Source organism: Phalacrocorax carbo, chromosome 1 (assembly GCF_963921805.1).
Source record: "Phalacrocorax carbo chromosome 1, bPhaCar2.1, whole genome shotgun sequence".
NCBI lineage: Eukaryota > Metazoa > Chordata > Aves > Suliformes > Phalacrocoracidae > Phalacrocorax > Phalacrocorax carbo.
Genome location: NC_087513.1, coordinates 210,665,602 through 210,680,334, shown reverse-complemented (window position 1 = coordinate 210,680,334; position 14,733 = coordinate 210,665,602). Strand labels below are relative to the sequence as shown.

General features: G+C 39.0%; 1 protein-coding gene across 15 annotated transcripts in view; it reads left to right on the top strand.

Moving 5' to 3' along the window:
- The window catches only part of DLG2 (discs large MAGUK scaffold protein 2), an 883,409-nt gene that overhangs the window by 464,815 nt on the left and 403,861 nt on the right, over positions 1 to 14,733 (top strand). The gene's annotated exons all lie outside the window — the stretch shown is intronic.

Genomic DNA, 14,733 nt, shown 5'->3' with positions numbered 1-14,733 from the left:
AAGTAATATTAAAATGGTGCAAACAGCTCTTCATTTGTCGTCTATATTCCTTTTGTAGATGAAAGCTGTCAATTATAACAACACAAACTAGTTGACTTCATGTTTTCTTATTAATCTTTTAATTTTTGTAACCTGTAGAAAAAAAAATTTTACCCTACTAAAATAAATGCATGTTTTATTAGAGTTTAAAAGATCTACCTTTCAACAAGCATTTGATATAATTTTCATTTTAGACTGTAAAAGCAACTTGAGCTGAAAATAAAGGACCCAGAGAAAGACAAAGTGAATACATAATAAAGAGGTTAACAGGCTTAAATGATTGGAGGCAAGAAAAGCAAGTAGTACGAAGCTCGACAGCCAGTATCTAATCTTTCTCCTTGCATACCCTTAGTTATCTTTTTAAAGCTCCTAATTAATGTCTTTCATCTGTCGTGTTTTGTCCACATCTGTTTCTTGCAATACCAGTGCATGAGCCTAATTATTTATCCACCTACACCAATCGTATTGCTGGGTTCTCTCTTTTACAAGGCTATTGATGAGGAAGTTTAATAGGGCTTGTCCTGGCCAGCTTGTTTGTTTCTGACAATTCATAAAACTTAGAAATTATTGTGCAGAACACATGTAAATATCACAGCCAAGAGCAATTTAGAAGAACGATACTGCTGTAAAGCAGAAGAGAATTAAACCCCTTATTGGGAATTTCAACCACTGGGAAGGGTGGAAAAGTTAAATTAAATTTCTCTGTTCATTTACAACCAGCTTTCTTAAAAGGCTTCCTATCATTTCTAAGTCTCAGTTTTCCTTCCTAACATCTGCTCTCTTCTCACTTTCAATAGGTCTGTCTTTTCTTCTGTTTTAATGAGACATTTTACACTTAGTGTTCTCTAGGTCTTCCAAGAGGGACGTTGTGAGCCCCAGTTCTCATTTCCAGCACTGGACGCGTGCCCAGGATACTCTGCAGCTACAGTGTTAGAATTCCTGTATACAGATGTAATTACACTAGTGACAAGATATTCAATCAATATGATTTATTCCCATAACACAGTCTATCAATACTTATACACTTTTATAACACTTTTATACTAGTGTTCCTTTCTCTTAAAAAAAAAAAAAAAATAAGGACAAATGACCCAACACAAAATATTGACAGTAGACTGAAAAGTGCCTGTGGGCTGTTTCAGTCTCCAACACATGATGCGAACTAGATAAATAGACAGAAGGTATTTGTTGTAAAAATAGACAATTCTGAATTGATCACCTTGCTTTTATGCAGTGCATAGGAAGAGTTATGTCCCTTGGATAATGGGACACAGCAGAGCTACCAAGGAGGAACTTATTTAGACTAGCCAAGAAGAAATGTCAAGGTGAAGCATATCTGCTGAGCTCAGGCCAACATAATACCCCACAGGATGTGGGGTCTTTGCTTTACAAACAGGCATTTCTTTATCAGGATTTGTATGCTCGAACATTCTCCAAAATGAGAAAGGCAAAAAAACTTATGGACAAATAACTTCTTCCTCCCACCTAATATTTGGGAGAGTGGGCTGGGAGACCTGTGATTTCCTTCCTGCTCCCAGGATTAGTTCAGTTTAATCTGGATTGGTTTCACTTAATGGTATTTCCTCTGCTAGAAAGGTGCAGTAGTCACTGGGCCAGATATATGTTTGCTTGTGCATGCATTCCCTCCTGGCTCAGTGAACCTTTCAAAATCAGGTTTATGGACAGCATGTGATGGGTTGGCTTTGGCCAATAGCCAAACACTCTTCTAACTGCCTCCTCCTGTGGTGCAGGGAGAAAATAGAAGGAAGGCAAGAAGAGTTGTATATTGAGATAACGCCAGTTTAATAAGTAAAGCAAAAGCTGCACATACAGGCAAAGCAAAAAAAGAAATTAATTTACTACTCTGCAGGCAGATGTTAAGCCATTTCCTGGAAAGCAACGCTTCATCACACTTAGCTGTTACTTGGGAAAGCAAATGCCATAACCATGAACAGACAGCCAAGGCCAACTGTATGAGGATCAACAAGGCCAAGGGCTGGGTCCTGCAGTTGGGTCACAACAACCCCAGGCAACACTACAGGCTTGGGGAGGAGTGGCTGGAAAGTGCCTGGTGGAGAAGGACCTGGGGATGTTGGTTGACAGCCACCTGAACATGAGCCAGCAGTGTGCTCAGGTGGGCAAGGAGGCCAACGGCATCCTGGCTTGTATCAGCACTAGTATGGCCAGCAGGAGCAGGGCAGGGCTGTGCTCGGCACTGGTGAGGCCGCACCTCGAGTACTGTGTGCAGTTTTGGGCGCCTCTGTACAAGAAGGACATTGAGGTGCTGGAGCATGTCCAGAGAAGGGCAACGAAGCTGGGGAAGGGTCTGGAGAAGGAGTCTTCTGAGGAGTAGTGGAGGGAGCTGGCGGTGTTTATCCCACAGAAGAGGAGGCTGAGGGGAGACCTTCTCGCTCTCTACAACTACCTGAAAGGAGGCTGTAGTGAGGTGGGGGTTGGTTTCTTATCCCAAGTCACTAGTGATAGGACAAGAAGAAATGGCCTCAAGCTGCATCAGGGGAGGTTTAGATTGGATATTATGAAAAATTTCTTTATTGACAGAATGGTCAGGCATTGGAAGAGGCTGCCTAGAGAGGTGGTGGAGTCACCATCCCTGGAGGTGTTAAAACAAAAATGTATAGACATGACACTTGAGGGCATGGTTTAGGAGATATGGTGGTGTTGAGTTGACAGTTGGACTTGCTGATCCTAGAGGTCTTTTCCAACCTTAATGACTCTCTGATTCTATGAATGTCCCCCTTTTCCTCTTCCTTTCCCTGAGCTTTTATTGCTGAGCATGGCATCGCATGGTATGGAATATCCCTTTGGTCAACTGGGGTCAGCTGTCCTGGCTGGTCTTCTCCCAACCTGCTACCTTCCCCCAGCCAACTTACTGTTTGAGGAAGAAGGGCAAAATGGGAAACAGAGGAAGCCTTGATGCTGTGCAATCTCTGTTCAGCAATAGCGAAAACACTGGTGTATTACCAACATTGTTTCAGCCATAAATCAAAGCACAGCATTATACAGGATACTATGAAGAAAATTAACTGCATCCCAGCCGGACCTAGTACAGGCTGTAATACCATGTGAGGCCTATAATACAGCCTGTAACACCATGGGGCATTAGTGGGGCTTTGTCTCTGAAATGTTTGGAAAGGCAGAGGAAAACCTTCCAAAACTGGATGAGCTAAGTGTATGATAATGCAGCCATTGTCATATAATATCTCTTACAGGAATTATAATTTAGCAGATATGCCCTAAAATATTGTTTTTAGACAGGTCAGTTCTGAGAGGTAGCAAAATGCAAAATTTAGTTATTATTTGAAACTTGACCATGAGTCAAGTTCCTGCCTTTTCAGCACTTCAGGACTTCCAGACGTGCCTGGAGGAAGACTGTAAATGCCTAGGGGTATCTCTGGTGAATGTTTAAATATCCGTAAGTGTTAGCTGGCTGGTTATTAAAGCTTCTAAAAAGGTATCACTCCTTTTTAGCTACCACAAAACACCGTCTAACACTATAGGGACAAATTATTTTATGGATTAGAGAAGGCAAGTTCAATTATGATATTTGCTGTCCAAAGCTGAAAGCAGCCATGATGTAAGTAGGCACAGAGTAGTCAATTCTCTCTCCTAACGGCAGTGTGTCTAAAACACCCAGAAGTGCTGATCTTCAGGGCTAGATCCATCTTAGATCCCTGCTATTCAGCTCCTGTTGACAAGCCTCAGAGCTTATTTGGAGGCCTCCTGTGGGAGGAACAGGCAGAAATGTTTAGGTCTTACCAGTTAGACCATGTTTCCTATGATCACATTCTCTCTCTCATACCCTGTTTTTCTCTAGCCTTAGATGCTTGTCCTTTAATTCTTTCATTTGAATGCACATGCCACAAATCTGAGTACTATTTCTAAATTAACTAAAATTAAAAGGCAAGTGGATATATATGCAACTGATACATGTCATGAAAATTGCTGATATGTTAGTTTTTTATTTCCGTCTGTTGGGGTTTTTTAAGATGCTTTTCATGACAACTGGTTAATGCTGTCCACTTACGTTTTTGCAAAAAATTGCTGCTTTAAAAAAATAAAACAATATATAATTTTTCTTTTATTAAAACTTCATTTTTCTTAAATAACTATAAATTTCATTGTATTTACTATAACAGAATTAAGTAACCCATTTTAGGCCATGTAGAAATCATTTTCAAATTTTAAACACTGGAATAAGCATAAATTTGCAAATTTTCATGAATCAAGATGGTCTTACTTTTCTCTGACATTTCTAGCCACCACCGATAGCCTGATAGATCCCTAAACAAGGTCAGGCTTTATTTAGTGTCGTTACATACCAGATGGAGCCTTCTCATGATTCCATTTGTCTCTTTGCTCAGCAGTACAAGGCATGTGTCCCATTAGTTTGTTTTAAGCAATGTACCTTCAATGCATTTCCATTTCAGTAACAGCTCTGCTCATCCTCTCTGCCACCTTCCTCCAAAAATTCCGGAGTGTTTTCAGAGGGAGGGGGCCTCGCAGCAATGATTAGCATTCACAAAGCGTTTTCAAATGTAATGTTTCCATTGGTCCACCAGAGAGAAATTTCCTTTTTACAGTTGGTATGCAACTGGTAAACCGCGTGATTTCTCATTAACATTCTAATGATTTAAATTCATTTAATTAAACCTTTTGGTACTGTTGACATTCTTCAAACCTTTCAGCTTAGTAGTTTGGGAAAAATCATCCTGATATCATCAGTATGCTCTCCTTAAATATGATAAAAGGCCTTATTCTATTATACTGCATGTTATTCCTTATAATTTGGGCCTGCAGCGAATAACAGAAGAAACAGTTAATTAGCTTTGTTTCTAGGTTCAGTGGCTTGAAAACTTTGGCTTGCCAAGCTTTGGATGTGGGAATAAATTTGATAGGAAGCTTCGATGGTACAAAATGAATTATTCTGTGGCATTTTAAGCACAATTAAACATTTGTAGGAGTTTGTTTGTTCTCTATTCTTTGGCTGCAAATTTTAGATCTTTCTGTGTAATGAGAAGCATTAATTTAATAACATATGAATCATCTCAGTTTCTCTTTTGCACAGAATAAGCCTTGTTTAGTTCTTTTTTCATTTCCAAAACACTGTATAGTTAAGTGAAATGTAGCTATAAGGCTGGCTTTGCAGCATCACTTTCAGAAACTGATGGGAACTTCCCTATTTATTTTATGATGGAATTTCATTTTCCTTTCATCTTAACTAAATGTTAATATAACTTCACTCAGGTACTGTGGTTGTTCCCTTCCTCCCCCTGCCTTGTCACAGTGATGAGACCTAAGGAATGTATACTTTATGCTCCACTCAGTCCCAATGAATTCCTTGTATTTCTTCATGTCCCATTGTTCTTCCAAATTATTGTTATTGTTTTTGTTTTTATTATTACTATTATTATTATTATTATTTATTGTTATTTTATTATGGGTTTGCTTTGCTATTTGTGCCACCTGTGCTGAGTTCTGTGCAGATACACTCGAGTTGCTTCCTAAAGAAGTGATTTTCAGACTACTCGGGTTATGTTTTCGCGAGCTGTAATCAAATCTTTGGATTGCTTTACACCTGCCTGGGCACGGCCATGCAGATGGCTGTGCAGGTGTTTCGGTGCATCCCTGCTTAGGAACACCAGGAGCTCAGACCCTTTCTGGAGCGTGGCAGTTGATCTGTGACAGCTCCTGTGTGGGGAAGTGTGGGGGCCATGATGATGCCAAAACGCGGAGGTTAGGAAAATTTTCAGCTTTCTTCTCTGTCATCCCAGTCAGCCAGTGCAACCTGGATTGAGCACATTAGAAGGAGGTACATAAAATCATAACGAAAGGCTGAAAAAAAAGAGAAATTCTTCTTATTCTGGCCATAAAAAGAATGGGGAAAATCTGCAAATTTCTGAGAGACAGTCGGTACTCTAAAGGCTTCTATTGGATAATATAAATGTAGGCACAGCCCAGACCTAAATTAGTAAATTGGAGGAGTGAGGTGGCCTTATATATTTCTACAACAAAGCATAAGTCATGTGGCATTACATAATGAATATTAAATGTCATACATAACTATGACTGATGAGCAAATTTTTGAAGACAATGGTAATAGAAGAGTAAATAGAAATTCTTGTCTAAAAGGGTAGGATCAGAATTTTCACCAAAGTAGAGAGCTCTTGGATTTGGGATTTTTTTTATTAATGAATGTATTACAATATGTAAAGATATCAACATATAATTATATATTTCTATTTTCCTATTGACTTCTCTTCAGAATAAATTTGTTTCCTCTTTCTTAGTTTGATCATAGCCCTGACAGTCAGATTGCTCTCTTATTATTGAGAATGACTCTTTATGTTTTCCAGATTGTTAAACACCAGGTTTTTTTGGTTTGTTGTTTATACTCATCTTTTAGTCTGTCAGTTAATGTGGATTACAATGGAAAAGCTAAATCTGGTAGAGCTCTGTGTTAGTTTTTTAAAAGCTGCATTGGCTTTGCTGCTCTGTTTTGGCTCTTGAATTGTATCATAGCAATGTTGTTTGCACTGGCAAATGTTGCTGTGTTCTGCATGTCATCGTTTCTGCAGTGGGATAAGAGATTTTGCTTTTATAATAGCAGTATTGACAAGATTGATTTAAATCCTGTTTATTAAATATTTTGAGTTCATTAGTGAAAAAGGTGCTACATAACACAAGACTAATGAACTAGCATAAAACAATTCCCCTTAGACATGCAAAAATAGAAGAATCTTCATCCTGCCATCTGATGACTTAAATGGATTTTAGTATGATGGATAGCAGAAAAATATGTTGCTGCTGTCCAAAACCCAAAGCAAAAGTACAGAATGGATCTTATGAATCTAATTTATTTTGCTTCTATTTCATATCCATTGTTTATCTACCTGAAAATCAATATATTTCAAACCTTTTCTTCTAAAATACACTGTTTAGAAAGGAACATCCTTACAAAAGGGGCCAAAGTGGTTTTGGAGTAAAAATGTCATTGTTTCTTACTGGGTTTTCCTTTTAAATTCTGGATGCAATTTTGATTATTTAAGCCTCATCAAAGACATAATTTTTAACTAGGGGGAAAAAGCAACTCTTTAAAGTTAAATAACTTCAAGATTTGGGGGGATTTCTTTTATTTCCCTCAGGAAATAGCACCACTTCGCATATTTGAATGCTACATAACATATTACATTTTTTTTAAAAAAAAGAAAACCTTCACTATATCTGGATGTAGGTGGAAATATCAACATCCTGTCAATCCATCAAGTAAAAGCATCCCTCGGTCATGTATCTAATTACTGCTTCACATTGTCATTCTGCAAAATTATACTACTTTCCATTTTCAATTACCTGTGAATAACCCTGGCCTTTAGATTCAATCAAGAAGTTCCTTCTGTAGGCATTTGATTGAAACATTGCCATTAGCTGACTGGGAGAGAGGAGCTTATTGGACTGTAAAGAGAGCACATCATACCCTGGTCTGTGTCCCTTTGCTTCAGGTGGATACAGCATCGAAAACGTGTAATGCCTCATACCTTTTGGGTTTGGACTACTTAGAGTGCATGCACTTTAGCATGTTATTCCAGATCATGGGTGTGCTTGAGAAGCAAATTCCCTGCATTTACCAGTCTTTAATTCACACACTGGTGTTTATGAAGCAGATTTTCTGACAAAAAACTGAACTTAACGACAGGCTTCTGGGTAGCCTCTACCCACCATCAGGCAGTCGGTCCTTTGGGTGACACAGAAATAAACCCCCTGACAGAGTTACTGTGCTTTGCTTTTGCAAAGTCACTTCCTATCAGGCCACTCTTCTTATCCTTGTAGCCTCTACTGTTGGAAAACCAGCAAGGCACTGCTCTACCAGTTATTTTTACCACTCTGAGAAGAATCATATATACTTTTGTGGGGCATGTGTACATACCCTTCCTCTGCACCCAGCTATACTTCATTTTTAATTCATCCAAGATAATTCGTCCCTGAGGTTGGCCTGTGCTGCAGAATGCAGAGTATGTCTGTTAGAGTTGTTTGAAGCACTTGGAGATTTGAGTCAGCCTAGAATTGCATGGCCCAAACTGACCTAAAATAAATGTAGTTTGAATTTGTTTTTCTCTTGCTCCCATGGACCTTGAATTAGCTTTTGCTTTTGTGTCATTTTTGATATATTACACTACAGGTCTGCAGTTAACATTACTGGATTTTGTAACAGTAAGCTAAAATCTGTGGGTTTGCAAGGATCCAGTGGTTAACATAGCCTCTTGAAAACAGGTTTTTATAGTACAATCCAAGGTCTTAAGCCATCAAATCCATTGTCTTCCATAAAGGTTTCTGTTCATTTTAGGTTTTATTCTTTTGCATAAAAGGCTTAATTGGGATATATATTTAAGAAGTTAATAAAGCTCTTCAAGTACACAAGACTATTTTTCCATGGCAATAGATTTATTCTGAATTACCTTGTTTTGAAATCACAGTTCTGAACCCAATTGGGAAACGAAGAGTACAAGTGAATAATGACGTATCTGTAGACTTAATTTCTTTGTGATTTGAGACAATGGCAATTGTAGGTAGATTTCACTGTATTAGAAAGGTGTAGCACTTAACTGAAAGGTGTTTTCAAAAGTGGAAGAAGAGTTAGCACAGATGTCGTTATCTTAATAGTTTTGATTACACAAAAGGGAGAAAGAGCTTTCCCGTTCCATAAGACTTCATTCTGGAGGACTTCAGACCTTAGGCAAAATGTAGAGTGCTGTTGTCAGAGACAGAGGTATTCCTTTGACCCTGGATAACCTGAGAAGTAAAGAGAAAGTAACTGCTCAGTATTGAAGAGAAAATGAATCCTGATGAAGAGCGTAAAAGAAAAATATTGGTTTCATGTCTTATTGGAAATGGAAGGGCTTCATTTCTGTGCCATTTCTGTCCTTTAAAATGAGGTGTATCTGAAATCTATTTTATGAGAACCCTTTTTTGGAATTTTAAGGATATTTACTTTTTATGTCTAGAATTGGTTGATGTTTTGCTTTGCATACTACCTCTTGAAGTTCAGCCAAGGCAAGGTTGTTATCCTGGCAGTACATAATGCAACATTAGTAATAATATTGGACAGAAAATATTTTCTTCCCTTATAATTTTATATGTATTGCTCTTAACATTATCCACTGCAGGGTTTATAGGAGGTTTTTTTCATATTATTTATGTTAGCTTTTTTAAAATTTTAGAATAGCTGCAGTGTGTTCTTACTCTTTGCCTGCAGCAATATAAATAAAGCTAGTGAACACTATTCCACTTTAATAAAAACACAAAATTAACCATTTAAACTCTCTCTTATCCCCCCCCATTGTTAGCCAGGGATTAGCTGATCCATGCTGTAAAACTAACACACCTTCAGCACAGTTTCAGGAAATGTTCTGAAGCAAAGCCCTCACTGTTGCAAGTTATGAGTGTTGACTGTGTTGGAATGTGAGTCATTTCTAATCCACAGTTTACATAATAAAAACCCATGCCACTTTTAATGCAGTAATCTGGTGAATCAGCCTCAATGGTAAATTATATTTTTAATCAGTGTTTAGATGACCTAGCTTTCTGCATATAGTAACAAACCCAAATATAACACTGATAATATCTGTTTTCCTGATTTTAAAAATCCCAGCTCATAATTTTCTGCAGAAGATTGACTTAGTTTGAGGGTAATAGAAAGTAAAGATGCCTACATGAGATAAATTTCCACTTCATGGAGATTATTAATAAAAACAAGTGACAACCGAAGTGCATGATTTTTTATACCTTACATGAACATTTTCAATCTGCTGTCGAGCGATTTTTGCCTGTAAATTGTTCTGCATGAAGATGGCAATAGTTTAAAACTTTGGAATGTTTTTAGTCATAAATTATTTGTGCTGAATATGCGACGTTTTGTGTTAGCTAGGCAGAAAACTCTACTGGATTTTGGCAAGTGTGATTGTTTCATTCTTTACCTGGCTTACTTGGGCAGTAGTGTGGTCATAACAAAATTAATCTTGCATAACGTCCAAATTCAGGACTTAGACTTTGCAAAGGTGATGAAAGGTCAGCATCGCACAGTGAGTTTATCTTGAAATTATTGGGCTATAATAATTTTTCAAATAATATGCAGTGTACAAGGTGGACTAATTACTCTGATTTCACCATCATTTCTCTTTAGTAGAAGCAGATTGCTGTTATCTTAACAGTGCTTACTCCATATTTTATAAATATTATTTTAATATATATACAGTAATATAATTTTTATAAATTGTAAAAGTCTCCAACTGTCCATAAGACTTCTTGTTATTCCCCCAGGGGAGGACAAATATAATTTTCAGCTGGCGCTTTCAATACTGTTCCATTTCTTTTTAGGGGCATTTTGTATTACTATGAAGTTTGTAAAATAAGTGAGAGAAGTGGTCTTCTGTCGTTCTTCAGGCATTTCATTTTTGTGTAGAAAGACACAAATATATTCTAGTTTATGGAACATTTTTTTCACGTATCTTGGCACTGTTGAAAGATGTCCATATTTCTTTCAAAGTAGGGACCAATTTCCAGGAGCCATTCTCGTGACTCAAGGAGACCGAGCAATAAGACCAGCTGGGCAGGACTGGGCACCCCCGTTTCAATTACATGTCTCAAAGAACCTTATCTCTATATGCAGACGTATTGGAAGAAAATAAATTATACTTGGCTTTCTACCCAGTTCTTGAATTCCACATCTTTTTGATATCTGGCTGTTCCTAAAATGTAGTTAACTTTTATTTTGTAGGCATTCCCCTGCTTTACTAAAGTTAAAGCTTTAACACTGTATATAGTTTGCCATGTTATACACTTTGAGCAAAGTTTCTTATTTCCAGGTACCTTGCTTGCCATTGTTCTTTCCCTGCCAATTCTTAGTGAAGAATGACTCAAAAAGATTATGAGAATAGCTTTCCTTCTCACAGTTTTAATCTTTCTGCTTTAGTGAAAATAGGAGGTACGTAGCAACGAACACGAGCCTGCAAAGTTAAGCAATTTTTCCAGTTTAGCCTTGCATTGTGTTGTAGTCTGTGATAGCAAAAATTACTGTATTTGCAATACATGTGCATGAATTATTACATGCTGCTAGGGGGGTGCTGAATTTGGTAGCCTGACAGAGGGAAGGCTGCAGCAATTCCATTCTGCAGTGTCCAGCCAGCAGCGCGGCTGAGCATGTACACCCAGTAAGCACACACATGAAGAGGGCACGCATACACACGGCTGAACAGAACAACAGACGCAATCAGCACTCACACACACACACACACTGTGGATCCCTCCAGTAACTGAGCTTAGACACAAAGTCCATCCAGTAGCTGGCCCTGGATCCTTGTATTTCCCCCTGCACAGTAACACACACACACACAGAGGGGTGTCTCAGTCAACCCCAGGATCTAAAGTCTCTTGGGCAGTTGTTGTGGTCCCCTTGTCCCTACAGCAGCCAGCTCCTCCAGTTGTCTCGCTCTCAGTTACACACCCCCCTGTGGCTTCTGACTGCTTCGCCTACTCACCAGCTAGCCCAGCTTGATGTTTGCTGGCAATCACCTGCTGCCGTGTGCACTCCAGCTGCTGGTGCCACAGACCTCCATACCCACACAGAGACACACGCACACACAGAATAGAGCACGCCTCACCCAAGAAAATAGGGAGAAATTTTAATAGACGACATGACAGACAATGCTCAGCAGACACAGGCATGGACAAGGAAGGGCACTGACCACCCTTGTTTACATGTGACAGGCCCTTTTATCCCCTTAGCCCTCTGTTTTCGCATGCTTCTTGTTCTTCTCCAAACTACCTTTGTTTCTCCTTTGTCCAGACCTTCAGTTCCTCCCCTAAAAATCTCATTTATGACTTGCCACAATGTCAAGATCAGAGGACCACAGAATGGCAGGGGTTGGAAGGGACCTCTGGAGATCATCCCGTCCCACCCCCTGCTTGAGCAGGCACACCCAGAGCAGGGGGCACAGGACCGCGTCCAGGCAGGGTGTGAATGTCTCCAGGGAAGGGACCCCACAGCCTCCCTGGGCAGCCTGTGCCCCTGCTCTGGCACCCGCACAGCAAAGGAGTTTCTTCTCATGTTTATGTGGAACTTCCTGTGTTCCAACTTGTGCCCGTTGCCCCTTGGCCTGTCATGGGGCACTGCTGCAAAGAGTCCAGTCCCATCATCCTGACACCCACCCTTTAGATATTTATAGGTGTTGATTAAATCCCCCCTCAGCCTTCCCTTCTCCAGGCTGAACAAACCCAGGTCTCTCAGCCTTTCCTCATGAGGGAGATGCAGGGAGATTCCCTGCACCCCACAATGTGTCCCACCACCATAGGCAGCTATACCCTCCCCAGACTTTAAGGTGCTCTCCAGTTGACCCATGAGATTGGGTGTCACCCTTAGTCCATGGGGTCGAGTCTTCCCTGGGAGGGGACAGGTCTCTGACAGGGTTATACTGGTTCCACCACCTGCTCTTGTGCCTCTGTGTTCATGCACACCTTTGATGGGTTGATGGCTTCTGTAATGAGCCTGGGAGCAGCCAGGCAGGGTGTTATTTTGGCTCCCTCACCTGTCACTGACTCTCTGTGTTCATTCCTGGCGGTGCAGATGAGCTTTTACCACGTTTGAACACAACATTTTCCAAGTATGGGATGAGGCAGAAGAAAATTTAATCCTGAAAAATAATAGATCTGTGGAGCAGACATGTTAGAGCAGGCACAGTGTAGTAAAGCCCAGGAATGCCGGTTTAGTGGCCTTGTGGATATTAGAGAATTTGATAGGCAGGATCTATACACAAATCTACCTATGATGATCACTTTGTCACATATTGCTGAGAAAATATGCTATATTTTTCCAAATCTCTGCTGCCATGTAGTTTACAGTTTGAGTCTGGAAATCGTAGGTTTCATTAGGAAACTGTGGAGAACACACTAAAGGTACTTCATATAATTGGTAAAATATGCTCTACTCTGAAAAGAGATGATGCAATACTTGATATTTTAAAGAGGTATTGCTTAATGTTAAACATTTTCAAAGTATTTCTGTGTTGCACTTGTGCATTTTAGTGTTTTAAAAATATTCTTAGAGTACTTTTTCTGACACAGGTTTTTTTTCCAACACTGCTTTCTTAATCTGAGTTTATTGTGCAGTGCAAGCTTTTTGTGCTTGTTCTAAAGAGCATTGTATGTCAGCATTTTTCTCAAGCTTTCATTTGGCTTTTCCTCCGTGCTTCAGTAACGAATCTCTGCTGTTGTATGCAGTAGTTAATAGATAACTTTAAAAGCATAATCTTTTTTTTTAGAGTACTGAGGCGTAGAACTTATTTCAAAAGTAACTTTCGGGTTCACCATTCAAGATTTCATCTTTGCATTGGAAATGAAACTGAAGGTGGATTAAAGACATTTTTACCCCTTTTCTTAAAGTTGAAGAAATTTTTACGAAAACCTGAAACTTCTCTCAAACTAATGCAAAACCAGTTTTTCCTACCAGAAAGCTAAGAAGCATTTGGAACAATTTGCTAAATTTTGGTTAAGCTTAGACTGTGACTGGTGATGATCAGTCGTGCCGTATTAGCTGCTTCTCAAGGTGTGCACTGTTAATCCCTGAGAACAACAGTTACATCAATTTTCTTTCCCTGGGCTTGTGTGGAGGAGCAGAAAACCACTTTGGTTTTTGTCTCAGCCATTCAGATTGTCTTTTTTTTTTACTGCAGCAAAATTAATTGGGCATGAGGGAGCTGTTCTGCTATGCTTTTAGTTGTAGAGTGCAGAGGACTGTGGCTCCCTGCCCATACACACACTAAAGAGTCTTCCAAGATTTTAAGAGACATAGTGAACCTTTCTGCCACTATAAATCTTGTAAAGTAAGTGATTCATGTGTGAAAAGCTTGTCCTGTGGAATACATGAATGTTTCTTTGTAAAACTACATGTACTTTATTTATGTGAATATTCCTTCTTACTCATTTTTATTATTTGTGCAAGTATTTTCTTTACATTTTTGGGTCTGCTCCCTCCCGCAGGTGTAAGCACATCCACAGATGAATAAATGTAACTTCAGTTATACTAGTACTAGCACCAATGTTACTGAGACTACAGTTTAGCCTTCAGTACTTGTGCTAGAGTTGACATACGAGAAGAAAAGACCCCAAGAGAATTCATTGATTGTGGTTTGTTCATAGGTAATGGGGTGAGAAAACAGGGAAGGGAGTACCAACTCTCAAAGGTAAACAAAGGTACCGGGAGACAATTTTAGGCACAAAAATATGAGTCAGAGTATGCTGTCATTTAACAAATTGCAAGAGATTAGACTAGGTTGTTTGTATATTTATTTGAGGAAATGGGACATGCCCATTATATGTATTTCATTATGTGATTGCTACATAAACAGGTCTTGGGTATCAAAGAATGAAGTAAATTATTGCTGTTCTTTCCTTGCCTTAAGTTTTGTGAGTTAGTATTGATTTATCCCTAAAACTGAGAGAAAATTTTATCTTAAGTGTTCAAATGAATCAAACAACCCACAGGTTGTGTGTTAATTTCTGCCTTTTAAACACTCTAACTACAGTTACCAACCTTTTAAATAAACTTATGCAAATTGCAGTATTAAACGTTATTAAAATAACCTTGAAAGTCCCAAGTTACAGGTACTTCATAATTTTTGTTGATGA